Below are 15,375 nucleotides of genomic sequence, written 5' to 3' on the forward strand. Positions count from 1 at the left end.
ATAGAAAGTTAGGGCAGGAAGGGACCTCAAGAGAGATCAATTTTACCTTGGGGGTCTTTAAGAGGAGGCTAAACATGCACCTGGCTGGAACAGTCCACAGGGCTCCTGACTCCCAGACTCGTGTCCCACCTGCCCCCCCTGCCCGTTGCCTGAGCAGGGAGCGCGGCAAGTTAGGGGGTGCACCGGCACTCTCAGGGGTTGAACGTGCACCCCCTACACATCACCACTGCTTTAGGATACATTTAAGGGCTTGAATGAGTGTTGTTTACCCTATTCATGCAGCTAATGACTTTACTACCTAATGGAGAGGACCGAACCAGCGACCTGGAAGTGAAAATCTCTGTAACAGAATCTGTAAGATGTCCAGTCCCCACCTTCTGCCTTCCACAAGTTAGTAGATTTTTTTTTTCACTGAAGTTAAACTGGAGGGAGGGTGCAGCAGTCTAAAAAGCACTTATATTCACTGGGTTACTGTGAATAGCAAATGCAATGCCGTGTGGTACATTGTTAGCATGCTGTATCAGGGATTGGATGCACAAGTCATAGCTTTGACACCTCTGAGACTTCCACACATGACATGTACTCAAAGTGAGACCTACAAGGAAAGGGAAAGAAAAAGAGCAGAGGAGAGAGAGCTAAAGACAAAGCAGGAATCCTTTCTTTTAACTTCAGCCTTATGATTCAGCGTTTATGATGTTAATAATTTACAACCATGAACAACAAGTGAACACAAAGCTCTGCGTGGGAGACTTAAACGGGGAATGACTGGTCTCCCTTATAATTGCCAGTCAGGAGTATTTCAGAGACTTGTCTATCACTGCTAATGAGAATTCGGTAATGAACTGCCTTCCCACAGGAGCTGCAATCCCCAGAATAGACCACTGGCCCATTTAGCTTGGTATCCAGCGACCAATACTTGATGCTGGACAGCAGAGGTATAAAACTCTCCCTTAATGCACTTAATTGTGTCATGCAATTCCCTGCACACCCCTTTAGTGATAGCAACAATAAAAGGGAACTATCTACGGGAGCTGATTTATTTCCCTTCCCCTACCGCAGATCGTAAAGGAAAGAAGTTATGTTTCAGCCAACAAGGCTTCCTTGGGATTCTTACAGATGAGTAACAAATTGTTCTCTTTGACAGTGTTTGCAAGAGGTGCCAACCCACTGCAGGGCTGTACTGTAAATAAACAGCTGTTGTGTGTCCGTATTCCTTATGGCTTTGGTTTTGCATGGAACGAAACATCAGCCTTTAGAAAAAAATATAGGCCCTTGGATTTGTGTGATTTGTAATGATATGGGGGTGGGAGAGGTTGGGGGGGCGGGCGCTGCTGACCAACTGCAGGTGTGTTAGACGTGTTGTTCCTGTCCCAAACTTGGAAACCACTAATGGTCCTGTTCTGCGCTTTCCAGAAGCGGACACTGGGCTCTTCAAAAGGGGCGTATAGGAATTAGGTGCCTGGATCAAATGCACAAGTGTAATGAATCGTGACCGCATTCACATAGAGATGCTGTTGCCATCACACATAATGAAACTCAGGTACGACTAAATGAAATGCTATTGCCTGCAGTGTATGGGCTGTCAGGGTCCATCACCATAATTGTCTTTCTGGCTTTTTGTATCTATTAATCTTCCAGTATTGTAACATATGCCTATACCACCCAAGCTAAAGGAAAGCTCCTTCCTCCTTCTTACCCTTTTTGGAGTCTCAGTGCGTTCTTGACAGCCATGATACATTGTAGCATTGAGTGTCTTGTATGAAAATGGCCAATATTTTTCTTTTTGGTCATTTTCAAATTCTTCGGTGTTATTGAACCAAAAAATCTCACTAAAGAAACGTGTTTCCCTCCTAGTTCTTCCTTTGAGAGGTTTGAGTGCTTTCAACCAACCTGTAAAATTAAAGGCTGAACTTTCTGAGGAGTAGGTGTAAAGTCAACTTCCTAAATACTGCATTCAATAAATTATCTATATGGCTGCTGCAGGCAGAAGAGGCAGAGTCAATCTGTAATTAATAGTAGCAGAAGCTTTGGGCCAGACTTCTCCTAGCTAAAGAGATGAGGGTTTGGGTAGGAGTCGGTGACAAGGTGTTTCGAAAGGACGTGGACTCTTTTAAGGTGTTTGGCGCTGGGGGATCCATGGTGAAGGCAGTTATTGAGATTGGTGGGACAGCAGCAACCAAAATGGGGTGACTAGCATTTTCTAGATGCAATTAAGGCCACCTCTGCTGAAGACCAGCAGAATTTATGTGCTGAGCGTAAATGGTACATGTGTATATTGTAAATAAAGAAACCACTCTCTTCTGGCATCTATCATTGCTTCCTCTATCAGGGGAAACTGGACTGTGACAAATTATTTAATTGTGTTATGGCACTGCCTAGAGGCCCAGTGAGGCACCAGAATCCCTCTGTGCCAAGGTCTATACAAGCAGAATTGGGGCTCCAGCTGTAGAAACAAATTGGAAGACACAGCTCCTATCTGAGACAACTTCCTGGCATCTCACTAGATCATTGTCTTAGCAAACCAATCCTAGAGGGGCCAAATCCCCCACTTGCCTGAATAAGTCCTGGAGGACGTCTTCTGGGATCCAGTCTACTGGGACTTGACACTGCATTTCTGGAGGCTGGCTGCAGTAAATTGGTTTGGGAAGCTACAAGGCACAAAACTAACAAGTGTCACCTCCCAGTGAGGATTTTATTCTCCCCAGTCTCTCACAGGAGACAGGGAGTGCATTTTAACAGTGGATTGTTGACTACTTGTGGGATCTTTCATCAGAAGCTCATGCTTTTCACCTGTCAGCACCAGCACTGCAAGCAATTTGGACCTTCTTGTGACATGACCTTCCCCTGACAAGGCGTATGGAGTAGCAACTGAAGGACTGCCCAATAGCATATCATATAGACCTGCTTGGGTCAGTGGAATTAGAAAATTGAGATCGCTCTTGGAGAAAAGAATAATAAAAAGAACACTAAGCTGAACTGCTTCCACTGACTTTGCCTTTTAATTTCATGATAATGGGCACCAATTAGCTTATGGAAACACTCATCTTTGAAAAATTCCCTGGGCTGCTATGAAATTGGCTTCAACTCATCTTGTCCATTTTTCTCCTGTAAAAAAACCTTTCTTTTTTAAGGAAAATAAAAGAAGACGACGACGACGACATTTTAGTGTTGAGCTTTATAGCTTCCAACCTATTCCTCCCTTAAATCAAACTCAATCGTGCCTTCGTAAATGCTGCCTTCCATCCAGAATGACTTGATCCTTAGTCGAAGTGTCATATGTTTTTATTGACAATGCGGGAGTGGAATTTGAACTGTGTTTTATTTATTTATCCGAGCTGGTGCACTGTTCCATATTGCAGAGCTGAGGTAGAAAAGCAATTACTCCCAAGTTTCTCAACAAGGCTATATATTTTTGAGAGGCTGGTTTCTCGGACTATCAAATGAGTTGTCTTGCTTTAAGAAGCAATATCCAGTCTATCGTTCTCTCCAGGTAGCAGAAAGTTTCTTGTGCAGCCTTTTTTTCAAATTAGCACTCTAAAATATGCCCAACAATATCCTGTGCAAGAGAAAACCTGCTCATATCCTTATGTGACCTATCATCCCAAAGCAGCAAACAAGTTGTACAGCTGTTATACTACAAAATTGGTTTGTGACTTTGTTGCCGATTTTGCTGTCTGAGATATAATCAAATATCATTCAAGTGCACCAGGGGTGATATATTACTTGTATTCAACTTGCATAGATTTATTTAGACAGGAGGGACTTCTTTGGTCCACTGTTGCGTTGCTGTGGCAGCGTGGTTAAGGTGTCTTTATGGAGATCCAGAATGGGGCTTCAGATCCACATGAAAAGGTGCTCTCAGCTGAGCCAACTGTAAATGGGTACCACACTTCATCAATTGAGTTGGGACTCAAAAGCAACTAGACATGATGCTGTCCACATCACTTCATTGTGTACCATTGGCTCTAGATACTGTTGTACCTTAGCCAAACTGGCCCCGTGGGCTGCCGGGCCCAGGAAGACTTTGACCTGTTTTGATTGCATTATTGTAAGACTGATCAAAAATTGTCCTGTTGAAAGTCATGTCTGCTCAGTAAGCAGCATGGAGACAAAAGGCATCTATGTTAGTTGCATCTCTGGTAACTTTCATATAACAGATGCAAAATATTTCTTTCCATCTGTAATGAGGTCCCACTCCAGGGGTGGCCTCAATGCCCTGGGAGCCCCCTCAGCCCTTATCAACATCGCTCTTTTTGGGGCAATCTCCTCTTCCCCTCTCCTGCCATGCCTTAATGTATTTATCTTTTAAAAAGAGAAAGGCTGCCCCAGGGCTCCCCAAGCCTGATCTTATATTCACGAACCCAGGTGTCCATGCTCATTGCCTTAAGGGCTAATTACATGAGCTCTGTCCTCCCCAGTACCCACACCTATACCTTGAAGATGTCACACACATTCATCAAATCATAACTGCCCCTCCCTATAGGCTACTGGCTCTTTTCGTCCTTACATTATCCCCTCTCTGGGCTATGGATACTCTGCACCTCCCTTCCCCCTGGTCTCTGGCTGTGGCCCTCCTGGCCTTCAGCCTTTCTCCCTAGACCCTGGCCCTAGTCTTAGGCCAGTTGAGACCTATGGACGCTCCAGGCTTGCCAATCTCTCTGTGGCCCTTCTTGGCCGTCAGCCCTTCCTGAGCCCTGGATCTACTCCAAGGACAGTGAGATCTATGGGCCCCTGGCCCTATCTGGTCCCTGAGTCCTCTGGCCCTCTGCTTCCTTTCCAAGCCCTCTAGCCCCTGCTCTCTCTCTGGGCCCTTCTCTCCATAGGCCAGCTGGGACCTTCTTACTTTCCCTTAGTCCCTTCCACAAACCACCAGATGTTCCCCAGCCCTAAGGCTGCATAACCCACAGACATACTTGGTGTGAGCCAGAGTCACTCCCCAGCCACCTGTTCAGGAGCTCCTTCCCTGCCAGGATAAGACTCCTTCCTTGCCAGGATAAGACTGCCTACCTACTTCAGGCCCTAGGCTTATATGTACCTCAAGCCCAGTCCCCTTCCAGTAAGATGTCTTCCCTAGTTGCTTTCCAAGCCTTCTCTCCTCTGAAACGACCTATTACACAAACATTTAGGAATCATTATCACCAAAAGCTGTGAAGAACACATCACAGAGAACTGGCCTACTGTATAGGAATGGACTATACATTTATTTCCACTCCTGTCAATTTAGCCTTGTTCAGAAAGGAGTTTGGGTAACTACAACTGTGTTCAATGGCAAGTTGCCAGAAAAATCCCAGCAATGTGTTCTTGACCTGTATGTGGACCACTGAGAACCAGCCTAGCTGTCCTGCTGAGTAGGTGCTTACACTACCATTATGAACTGTCATCTCAAGCCTGGTTTTAAAAGATGGTTTCATCCATCTTGGATGGATTCAAGTCATTGCCGTCCTTGGCTAGAAAAGTACAAAGCTGGTTTCTTTTCAGGGCTAGAATGCTCCAATTCCAGAGGAGAAAGCTTCACATTTAATTTCTGTTGCCAGTGTTTCAAACAAGCCATTTCCTTGGCAAAGAAAATCCTTTTGTGAGGCAGCAGATCAGCCTTTAGTTGTGATTCATGGGTACTCAGGCCAGAAGCAGCCATTATGATCAGCCAGTCTGACCGCTCAGATAGCACAGGCCAAGGAATTTCACCTACATCAAGGCCAAAATTTCTCACTGAACTAGAGTAGATTTTTTTAGAGAGATGGTCAGGCTTGATTTAATAACTCCCAGTGACAATGAATCCTCTCCATCACTTGAGCAGTCGTTCCAGTGATTAAATACCTCACTGCTTCAAATGTATACTTTATTTTTCCAGTTTGAATGTGTTTTGCTTCATCTTCCAGGCATTAGGTTTGATCCTGCTTCTTTTTTCTGCTAGATTAAGAAGTCTATTAATATTACAAATACGCTGTCAGTGTAGGTATTGTGGGCAAACCTCATAAGATTTAGTTGGGACAAATGAACATTGTGGAAGACAGACAGTTATCTAGACATTTGCAAATAAATTTAAGTGGATCCACTGGCTTTGACAGACTCTTGCTTTCCTCCGATTGTGTATTATATATCCCAGCTCATGTCTTTCTCTATTAGGTTACATCTTTCTTAATTATTCCATTAGCATTTGGTTGCCTACAGTTAATCTCTCTCCTTGCACATCTCCTTGCTATAAGTCTAAGTGTGCAAGTGTAAATGTAATGGTTTAGGACATGTTCCAGCCCCTAATTAAGTCAGTGTTAAGCCTCATGCTTAATTTTATAGGATAGGGGTGCTTGACCTCTGGCCTGTAAGCCACATCTAGTCTGTGGAGTTGCCATCTGGACTGCTGGGCTCCCCCAATCCAAAAATCTGGTAGCCACGTAAATTGTTGCTCCCCTGCTGCTAAATTTTCAGACCTGTGGGGAACAAGGCAGGCTGGATAGCATAGCTCTGCATGTAGATGGGGTGTGCAGGACTGATTGTCATGGCACAGGGCCTAAGGGGCCCAAGCCCACACAATGACCCCATGAACGAACCAGTCCGTGGACTGGCCCCACATCATATATCTCTCTCTAAGATGACTAAGGTACATTCCTACTGCATACTTACTGGAAACTTTCTGCTTTGCTTTTAATAAGTAGGTGTTTAACACCAAAGGGTCTGGATTCAAATGTGACTGAGCATAGTCATGGTTTATTTTGTATATTCTACATTTTGCCTACCCTTCTTACACCTGACTGCAGCTTCTACCACAGTCAGGAGGCTCCATCAGCATTTTCGGTATATGTGCTGATAATAATAGAAGGTAACACATCACGATAAAACTTGACCAAACTGAACTGCCTGTAGGCAGTTCTGAGCTCTGCTGAGCCACCTGTCCCCTCCCCATATTCAGGATAGCTCTTCATCTTCATGTCAGTAATGACTGCAGTCGCTGACACTGTAAGCATGACACTCTGCACTTCTTAACATCGTTTTTCCTGTCCCTACTCCTCCTTTCACCCATCCATGTTCCTAGAACTGTAAGGCCAATTGACATAACTTATCTTTTTCAAACACCGGTTGTCAAACTCATTACATCTTTTCTTGTCAGCTTCCATTAGGGCTTTGGGTTTTGGTGATATACAGCAGAGCTGACATCTTGCAGCTGCTGTCTGCTCCTCCCCACCCCTACCTTTTTTCCTATTTTGTATTCCATTCTCTTACAAAAAAAAAAAAAAGAAAAAAGAAAAAAAGAGAGCTTTCAACATGCATGCTCTTTCATGAGCCACTTCCTACCAAGGGATAGGGTTTTACAGGAAAGGACAGCATCGCAGGCAGAGTCTAGAGCAGCAGTACTCAACCATGAAGCCCCATGAGCCAGATATGTGGTCTGTGGGCCAGATCCCATGGCAGGGGTAGTCCATGGGCCTAACCCAGCGTGGGGTCAGTGCATGGGGTTGATCTGTGGGTGTGACCCCATGCACCAATCCAGCCCCAGGCGCTGGATCCAGCTGTGGTAAAGCCTCATGTGCCAGATCCAGCATGACCTTACACAACAGTCCAGCCCTATGTGACAGATCTGGCCAGGGTGCAACTCTTTCCACCAGCCCAGCCCTCTTTTGGGACTGCATCATCCATCCTGGGGACACCCCATGGATCCAGAATGGTAGCAATGTTAACTGCCGCAGCTCCAGACCTGTGAGGAGAGCCCTCTGGGCTGGATGACACAGCTCTGTGAGCCAGATTCAGCCCATGGGCCAGAGGTTGAGCACCGCTGGTCTAGAGTACTTTGGATGCCTTGATAGGACTAGAGTTTCAGAACATGCCTGAGCATTCCCTCTTTTAAGTGAGCTGCCCCACCTAAAAATCACTACCAAGTGCTCAGCTCAACTGTTTTGCAACTTATCTGATTTGAAGCGTTACTGTCTGGTCCTAGTGAGACCACAGGGGTGGTTACCTACCAAAACATGCGATTCCCATGTCATACGTGTTAGTCACAAGGCTACCTTTCCTGGGTACCAGCACCCGTAACCAAGAGCACCTATTCCTGTGTGCAAGCTCAGCACCAGACAATTCTCAGTTCCTCTCGCTCGGGGTAGTACGGTATGTGTAGGTGTCATAAAGCTATTCATGACTGTGAGCCCTGTGATCCACCCTCAAGAGCTGCAGCCCAGACTCAGCCCTGGTGTAGATGGTGCATGCAGTCATTGCCGCGGTCCGCTGTTACGCAGGAGAAAGCTGCAGAGGTGCAAAGAGAACGGTTGTCTGTCTCCATGCCGCATCCACTCTCCCTTTCAATACTCTCTGCCCCTGTGAGACACACAATACTGGGCAAGAGTATGACGTGTGATCTGACCCAGTAAATGGCAGTGTGATCTGACCCAGTAAACAGCAGTTCTTGTGCTCACTGTGGGATCAGGCTAGTGTAGCAGTGCTGGCAGGTGGACTCATAGCAAATGCTCAGCATGCACAAGGCCAAAGATTCAGAAAGATCCTCTGCTTGATTCTCCACTGCCCTGCACCTAGTGGCCCCTTGTGCACTAGAGATGTGGCAAAGGCCCAAATACAGCTCCCCAATCATTGGTTCCCAGTGCTGTTGGGACTTAGACCAGCAATAAGCTACCTCCAAGTGGCAGTTCTAGTGTTGGAGCTAGGAGGAGGAGGAGAGGAGAAGGTACATGGAGCACAGATCCAGCAATCCCTCTCTGTTCCCAGCATGCTGCTTTCCACCCCACTACCTCCCTTGTGCCAGTGGTTGCAGCTGGCACATGAGATGGTTAAGTTGTTTTCCAACTTTCCGCCAGCAGAGATTTCTCCCACGCAGAAGGAGCTCTCCAACTGGGTTAACGGCAAGCATAAGCCATGCAAAATTAATGTAGGAGAGTGGAGAATCAATTCGTCCCTGTGCCCGTGGCTGCACACCTGTGCAAAGTGGGCGTGATCTATTGCTCATTTGATTGCTCTCCAAGGAGCCAAGCATGAGGGAGCCAGGTTCATGGAAAGGGGCACATGCCCTACTGCAGGAAAGCATGTGCTTTACATGAAATTAGGCATGTGTTTTAAGTGCGCTATTGCGGCCGTGAATCAGGCCAGGAGACAGCCTGAGAGAGAAATGCAGGGAAAGGATGAGAGAGACAGAGAATGTGCCTGGATAGGGGAGATTGATAACCAAGTGGCTGCTTTCTGCACAGTTTAGAAAGTACAAAGCATTGTAGATATTAGGATTACAAAAACCTTCAATCATTGAGCTTTGGAGATTATGGCCTACTTAGGAGGCACAGACATTGCTACATTTTGGCACTGAACTCAGAATCAAAGCCTGCGTGAATAATGGATGCATGTGTCAGCTTGAGACTGATACTGCTTTTGATTGGCTTCTGCGAGATCTCTCCTGCCCTCTCCCCGCCACTGGTGTGCACGCACCTTGGGTTGTTTTCTGTCGGGTGAATCGAACGGGGAGCAGAAAGAAAGCAGCCTTGCCCTTGCTCAAACCATACCAAGCCGGTGCTCCTTTTGCAGGCTGCTGGGTGAGCTCTAAGGAAGGGACAGGGTGGAAAGCCTGTATGCTTATCCTGCCATTGTCCTCCAAGGACAGAGGGGAGATGACATGCACGGGTATGAGCACAGGGGGTAAAAAGAAAGAGGAAAGATTTGCTGGTCTCAGGTAGTAGATTTTAGCTGTTTTGGGAGGAGAAGGATATGCCCGTGATTTGTGTTCCAGTCTGGGGTACAAGAGATCTGGGTTTCATTTCCAACTCTGCCACAGGCTTCCTGCCTGATGTTAGGCAAGACGCCATGTCCAAATAGGACAACTCACCCTGTCCAAGGGATCAACTTTATCTTTGTCGCACACTAGGGTCATCAGGGGCATTTTGGATGGGTCCTTTTTTATTGTAAAGATGAGCATGCAGCTTGGGGCCTCCATCAGGGGTCCAAGACTCGACCTTCTCCTTGGTCTGAAATAACCTGAATTCGGCGACTTTCAAGGCACGCTGCAGAAGTCTAGCTGGCTTTGAGAGGGGCTCTGGGGAAGGCTGGGAAAACGCCATGAAAGATGGAAAGGCCTTGAAGGGGTAGGTCAGCTGGGTTCCTGCAGGTTGAATTTCAGTGCTCCAGAGGTTTACTCTCATTGCCCTTATTGTATAATTAGTTATGTTAGGGTATCCATGGCCTTGGACAGACCTCAATCTTTTCCTCTTGCATCAAGGTAAAGATTGCACAACACCTAATGCAGCATGGTCCTGGGTACACCTGAAGGCTCTGCCATACTATAAATAACAATGTTGTCTCCAATTATTTTTAATGATCTGCTTTGCACTTCCATAGCGCAGCATCATCTCCCAGACACAGCTCTGGAGGGGGACTCAGGACTCTATTTATATCACAAACCATTTGCAGCAGGGAGTACGCCTCCCTGCGTGTTTGTGTAGTGCCTAGCAGGAAGGGCACTAATCTCAATTAGTGCCATAATAGGCCTGAATAATAATAAGGAAAAAAAAAAATGAGCTATGACTGAGAGGGATGTCCAAAAACCATATAAGCCCAATTGTGCCACAGTGTGATTTTTGTCTTCCTTTAGTGACTGTACTTTATATGGAAATCAGCTCTCAGGCCTCCTTTTTGCTCAAACCTTTGAAGTCCTATGCTTCCCCCCAGCCCCCTTCTCCATCCTTACCTCTTTCCTCCCATGGATGACATGAGCATGACTAAGGTGCCAGCAACTTCCTTAAAGCCCTTGCACGCATGCATACACACATGCACACACACAATGGACGCTCAGCTCTGTTTGTCAGATGAAGGAGCTGTGCATGAAGGGAAAGGAATATGCATGAAAACAGAAGGTGCGTTTGCCCTTCCATCACCCCCAAAAGCAGGCAGAGCCAGCATTCAACCAAGCAGAGTCTCAATTATAATTGAATATTTTTGTTTCCCCCTCACCGCAATTTCATTTTCAGGTACCAGCGCCGACCAAGAAACTGAAATACATATATATTTACACCTTGTTCACATATAACCTCCTTCCTGGTGGAAGTTTTGCTCGAGTAAATGCAGGCAATGGAAGGTGATAATAGATCTGCAGATTAACCAAGCCTGCATGATTGACTGAGGTGCAGGCTGTGTGGAAAGGAGACGAGGGGGAGAGCCCCCCTCTCAAATTATATATTTTTTGAGTTCACATCAATTACCTACATTTCCAACTGGATAAGCTCGAATTAGAAGGTTTACTGTACCCTGCTGACAAGTGAAAGTGAAGCGCTCATTGTTAGTCTTTACTGATGCATTACATATTGGGTGTTGGTAGGAAAGGAGACATCTGAAGTAGAGATCAGGAGGAAAATAAAAGAAGACTGCAAGGAAGAAAGAAACTAAAGTTGCAGACAAAAAAGTTCCAATTGATGTGCTAATTAGACAGCTCTCTCACCCACCCAGAGCTAAAAGTACACCACCCTTACCCTCCAAATTTCCATGCATGTATAAGTGGGCACCATTTGACAAAACATAAATAATTGCAGAGCTTTAGTTCCCATTGACTTCCATGGTATGTGCTTAAAGGAATCAAATTAAACAGATGCTTAATAAGCCTCATTGATTAATGTTAGCCTCAGGAACTACCTGCCTGGCAAATACTTAACTAAGTGATTCTCAGCCAGGGTGCCACAGTGCCCTAGGGTGCCTCGAGATCCTTTCAAGGGTGCTGCGGGCTGCCATGCAGTGTTAGCACTGTTAGGTGTGCAAGCACAAGTCACAAGATCAACCCAGAGATTTCAGACAGGAATCCATTTTAAACCATTCTGACTCATTGTGGCCCGAGTTCTTTGCAGAGGAAGAATTGCTCCGTTATTTTTTGTAGTAAAAAAAGAGTGAGCTAGAAGCATGCCCAAAGGATGCCCCGAGTCCAAAAAGACTGACAACCACTGGCTTAGGTAGACAATAAGTAACTGAGATGGACTGGCTGCATTTGCCTTGGGAACACAGTGATCTATATAGGATAGGTTGGGTGCCGAGTACTTTAAAAAAGGCTGGCCACTTCATTTAAGTGCCGGAACAGGAGCTAGACTCCTAAGCAATTCTGGCCTGAGCATCTGTGAACTCAGAGCCAAAAAATGCACGCGCTACAGAGATTCAAGGAAACATTTCATGCTACACATCTCCATTTGCTTGGGGTTATCAGTGGAGCACTACCACTATCTGGTAGAGGGATGTGGTAGCAGAGCTGTTATGGTGTCCTGCTACTGCTCTGGAAGCACGAGTTCTCAACCCTGCCAAAAGCTGACCCTGGCTGTCAATGGGTACTTGGGCATTCAGGCTTGAAAGTCAAAAACAGCCAGGTGGGATGCTGCCCTCTCTCTTTTCATAGATTCATAGATGTTAGGGTTGGAAGGGACCTCAATAGATCATCGAGTCCGACCCCTTTTGTAGCCTGCTAGCTGAGAAACGAGCCCAAAGAACCTTCTTTATTGCTCAGTAACCCAGAATAAATGGGGTGCAGTGTGTTATAGCTGTGTCTATCCCGCACCCCCATCTTTGCCATCTGTGGGATGGGCTATGAGATTGGTGGGGTAGGGCTGTTATGCCAAACCTACTCCACTGAGGATAAGCTTCTCAAGGAGGAAGATCCAATTCAGTATAGCCAGGGAGGGTGATTTTTCATTGCAATAGTTGCATGTTCTTCATAAAGCTCTGGCTCCTGCTGTCATGCTGTTACATCACAATCTTGGTTTGCGTCAGACAAAATACAAGTTCTAAAGTTTTTTGTTTTGTGGCAGAGGAAGAAAACGGGGGGTTTTTTGTTGCTTGGATCTGACAATACCGCAGGAGCTTTGCAGTCTTGCTTATGCTATAGGGGATCCACACAGGAATGGGAAAGCATGCCAGAACTGGGGTCTGCTTTTTCATCTCCTGTTCAGTGATTGGAACTTTCCTCTGAAAATCCATCACTTAACAGCTAGGTAGGCTTTAAAAAAAGATAATAATAATAATAATAATAATAATAATAATAATAAAAAAAAAAAATCTTGCCTAGTCATTTCCTCTTAGCAAAGCAGAGCTGCCTGTGTATAATGCAAGAAGGGGATAACATCACTTACCTTTTTCACAGGGGTGTTGTGAGGGTTAATTCATTAATGTTTTTGAAGTACTTTGAGTGCCACAGCAGAAAGAGCTGTAAGTGAAAATTAGCATTGTTATTATTGTATCCTTCAAATGCTTTTTCCCCTCTAAATAGTGAGCGTGAGTGTCTAGATAGATAGATAAGCCAGCCACATCTGCCCATGCACTTAAATTGTATATGCTAATTAAATAATTTCCTGCAAAACTTGTTTGCAGTAGAGGCACTATGAAGGAAGATTCTCTCTTCCTTTTCTCTACCCTGTAACTTTAAAGTAGTTCTTGCATCCAGTGGGAAACAGAAGGAGTTTTCTTTATCTCATTGTTATAAAATTTGCATCATGCTGCCTTAGAAGTGTAACGGGGGCTGTCTTCAGGCAGGTCACAACATCGGCCTGCCCCGTCTAGGACAGTCTACCCTGCCTCTCCTGCCGCACTTTTGCCATTATACAAAATTCGATATTAATTTAGGGTGTGTTCCCCTTGACTTTCTCCTCCATAGGGTCACCCATAGGGCAGAGGCTGAGGCTTCTCAGCACCCCATATTTAGCTTTTGCTGGGGAGGCACTGGTGAGGCATTTCCTGGGGACTGCGTCTTGCAGTAAATCTTCATTAATACACAAGGGCTAGATGTTACTTAAATCTTTCCTGGGGACAGCTGTCAGTGGCAGGCACCAAAGGTGCCCCACCACAAAGATTTAAGTAACATCTAGCCCTTGTGTATTAATGCAGATTTACTGCAAGACACCGTCCCTGTCCCAAGGAATTTACAGTTTAAAAAGACAAGAAGAAACTAGGCCTACAAACTGCCTAGTTGCTAGTTCTGGAAATATTGTTGTCCCCATTTTACTGGAGGAACAGTTTTCAGGTAAGTGATGTAGACAAGTGGTGCCCACCCAGGGGGCTCTATGAGCAGTGCCAGGTCAGCTCATGGACTAGATCTGGTTATTGAGCCCAATAGGATGAGTGGAACAGGATCCAGCTGGGTCCCTGATCTGGGTGCAAGGGGCAGGGCCCAGCCAGGGAGCAGTGGCAGTGTTAATTGCTTCTACTCCCCCATAGGTCTAGAAATTTGGTGGTGGGGAGTCCGACAGGCTGGATCTGGCCCACAGATGTGGAGCACCCCTGATTTACACAACAGCAGAGGGAACCTGTGGCTGAGATCAGGGCCAGACACAGCCATGGGTGAACTGGGCAGCCACCTGGGGCCCAAAAATGGTAATTTTTTGGTTATTATTATCATCATTATCTCTGGCAAAGGGGGATCCTCCCAATACTAAAAAGTTGCCCAGGGCCACCAAGAGTCTAGGTACAGTGCTGACCGAGATGGGATTTGAATCCAGGACCCCTAAGTTGCAGGGCAAGACTTTAACCAGAAGATTTACCTTTCGTTCTGGGAGTAAGCCTCCCACTTCCCTCATTGGAGAGTACTGCCCCATAACGGTAGCTGCTTTACACACATAAAACTTAACCCAGCAAAGGATCAGGGCAGCAATTTTCTCCAACACCAAAGACTACATCTAATTTCTGGTGTGGCACAGCTGCTCTGGACCAGATTTCCACTCTGGAGGTATATTCCACAGGGACTCGGGAGACTTTGCACAGTGTTGTTCCGTTTTGATGCTGTTGATACCGAACATGGTAAATGTTGGGAGCGTTAGTTCCTTGGCCGACATACAGCGCATTAAAGACAGCCACAGGCATCAGCACCCCTTCAGGTGGACCTCTGCTACTTTATAGGAACTGTTGTAAATTAAACCAGGCCCTCACCTTCATGTAGCATTGGCTGGTTGGTTTTAGCAACCGTAAACCTCGGCGTCATCTAAACATGTTCCCTAACTCCACAGCAAACACAACCTCCTACCTTGAGGGGTTTGATATTAAGACCGATGGGAATTTAATTAGGTTTCTGTAACCAAACAGCTTCTGTTTGTTTTTAATTTCCCTGTGCTTTGCACAATAATCTGCTTCCATTGCCTCTCCAGCGGGGTCAGGCTTCGTGGAAGTTTTTATTTTTTTGTTTCTGTTTTCTCTTTATAGCTGGCATTAAACACACCTTTGTCTGCTTTTGTGCTAGTGAGTTTAACTTGAACACTGGCATAGAATAAAGCTTGACAGTAATTGGTATGTATTCTCATTTGACTCTCAGCTACAATAGACCCAATTACCTGAGAGCTAGCACTTTCTCTGTAGTATATATACTATTATTATTATTACAACAACAACGTGTAAAAGAAAACAAAAAGGCTCTCTGGCTAAGTACAGCATTCAAAA

General features: G+C 45.7%; 1 long non-coding RNA gene across 1 annotated transcript in view; it reads right to left on the minus strand.

The window, feature by feature from the left end:
* The window catches only part of LOC132251123 (uncharacterized), a 122,210-nt gene that overhangs the window by 102,409 nt on the left and 4,426 nt on the right, over nucleotides 1–15,375 (minus strand). The window contains exon 2 of the long non-coding RNA XR_009462937.1: nucleotides 13,083–13,156. This is a non-coding gene — a long non-coding RNA (uncharacterized LOC132251123). The remainder of the gene's footprint in view (nucleotides 1–13,082; nucleotides 13,157–15,375) is intronic.

Source organism: Alligator mississippiensis, chromosome 6 (assembly GCF_030867095.1).
Source record: "Alligator mississippiensis isolate rAllMis1 chromosome 6, rAllMis1, whole genome shotgun sequence".
Taxonomy (NCBI): domain Eukaryota; kingdom Metazoa; phylum Chordata; order Crocodylia; family Alligatoridae; genus Alligator; species Alligator mississippiensis.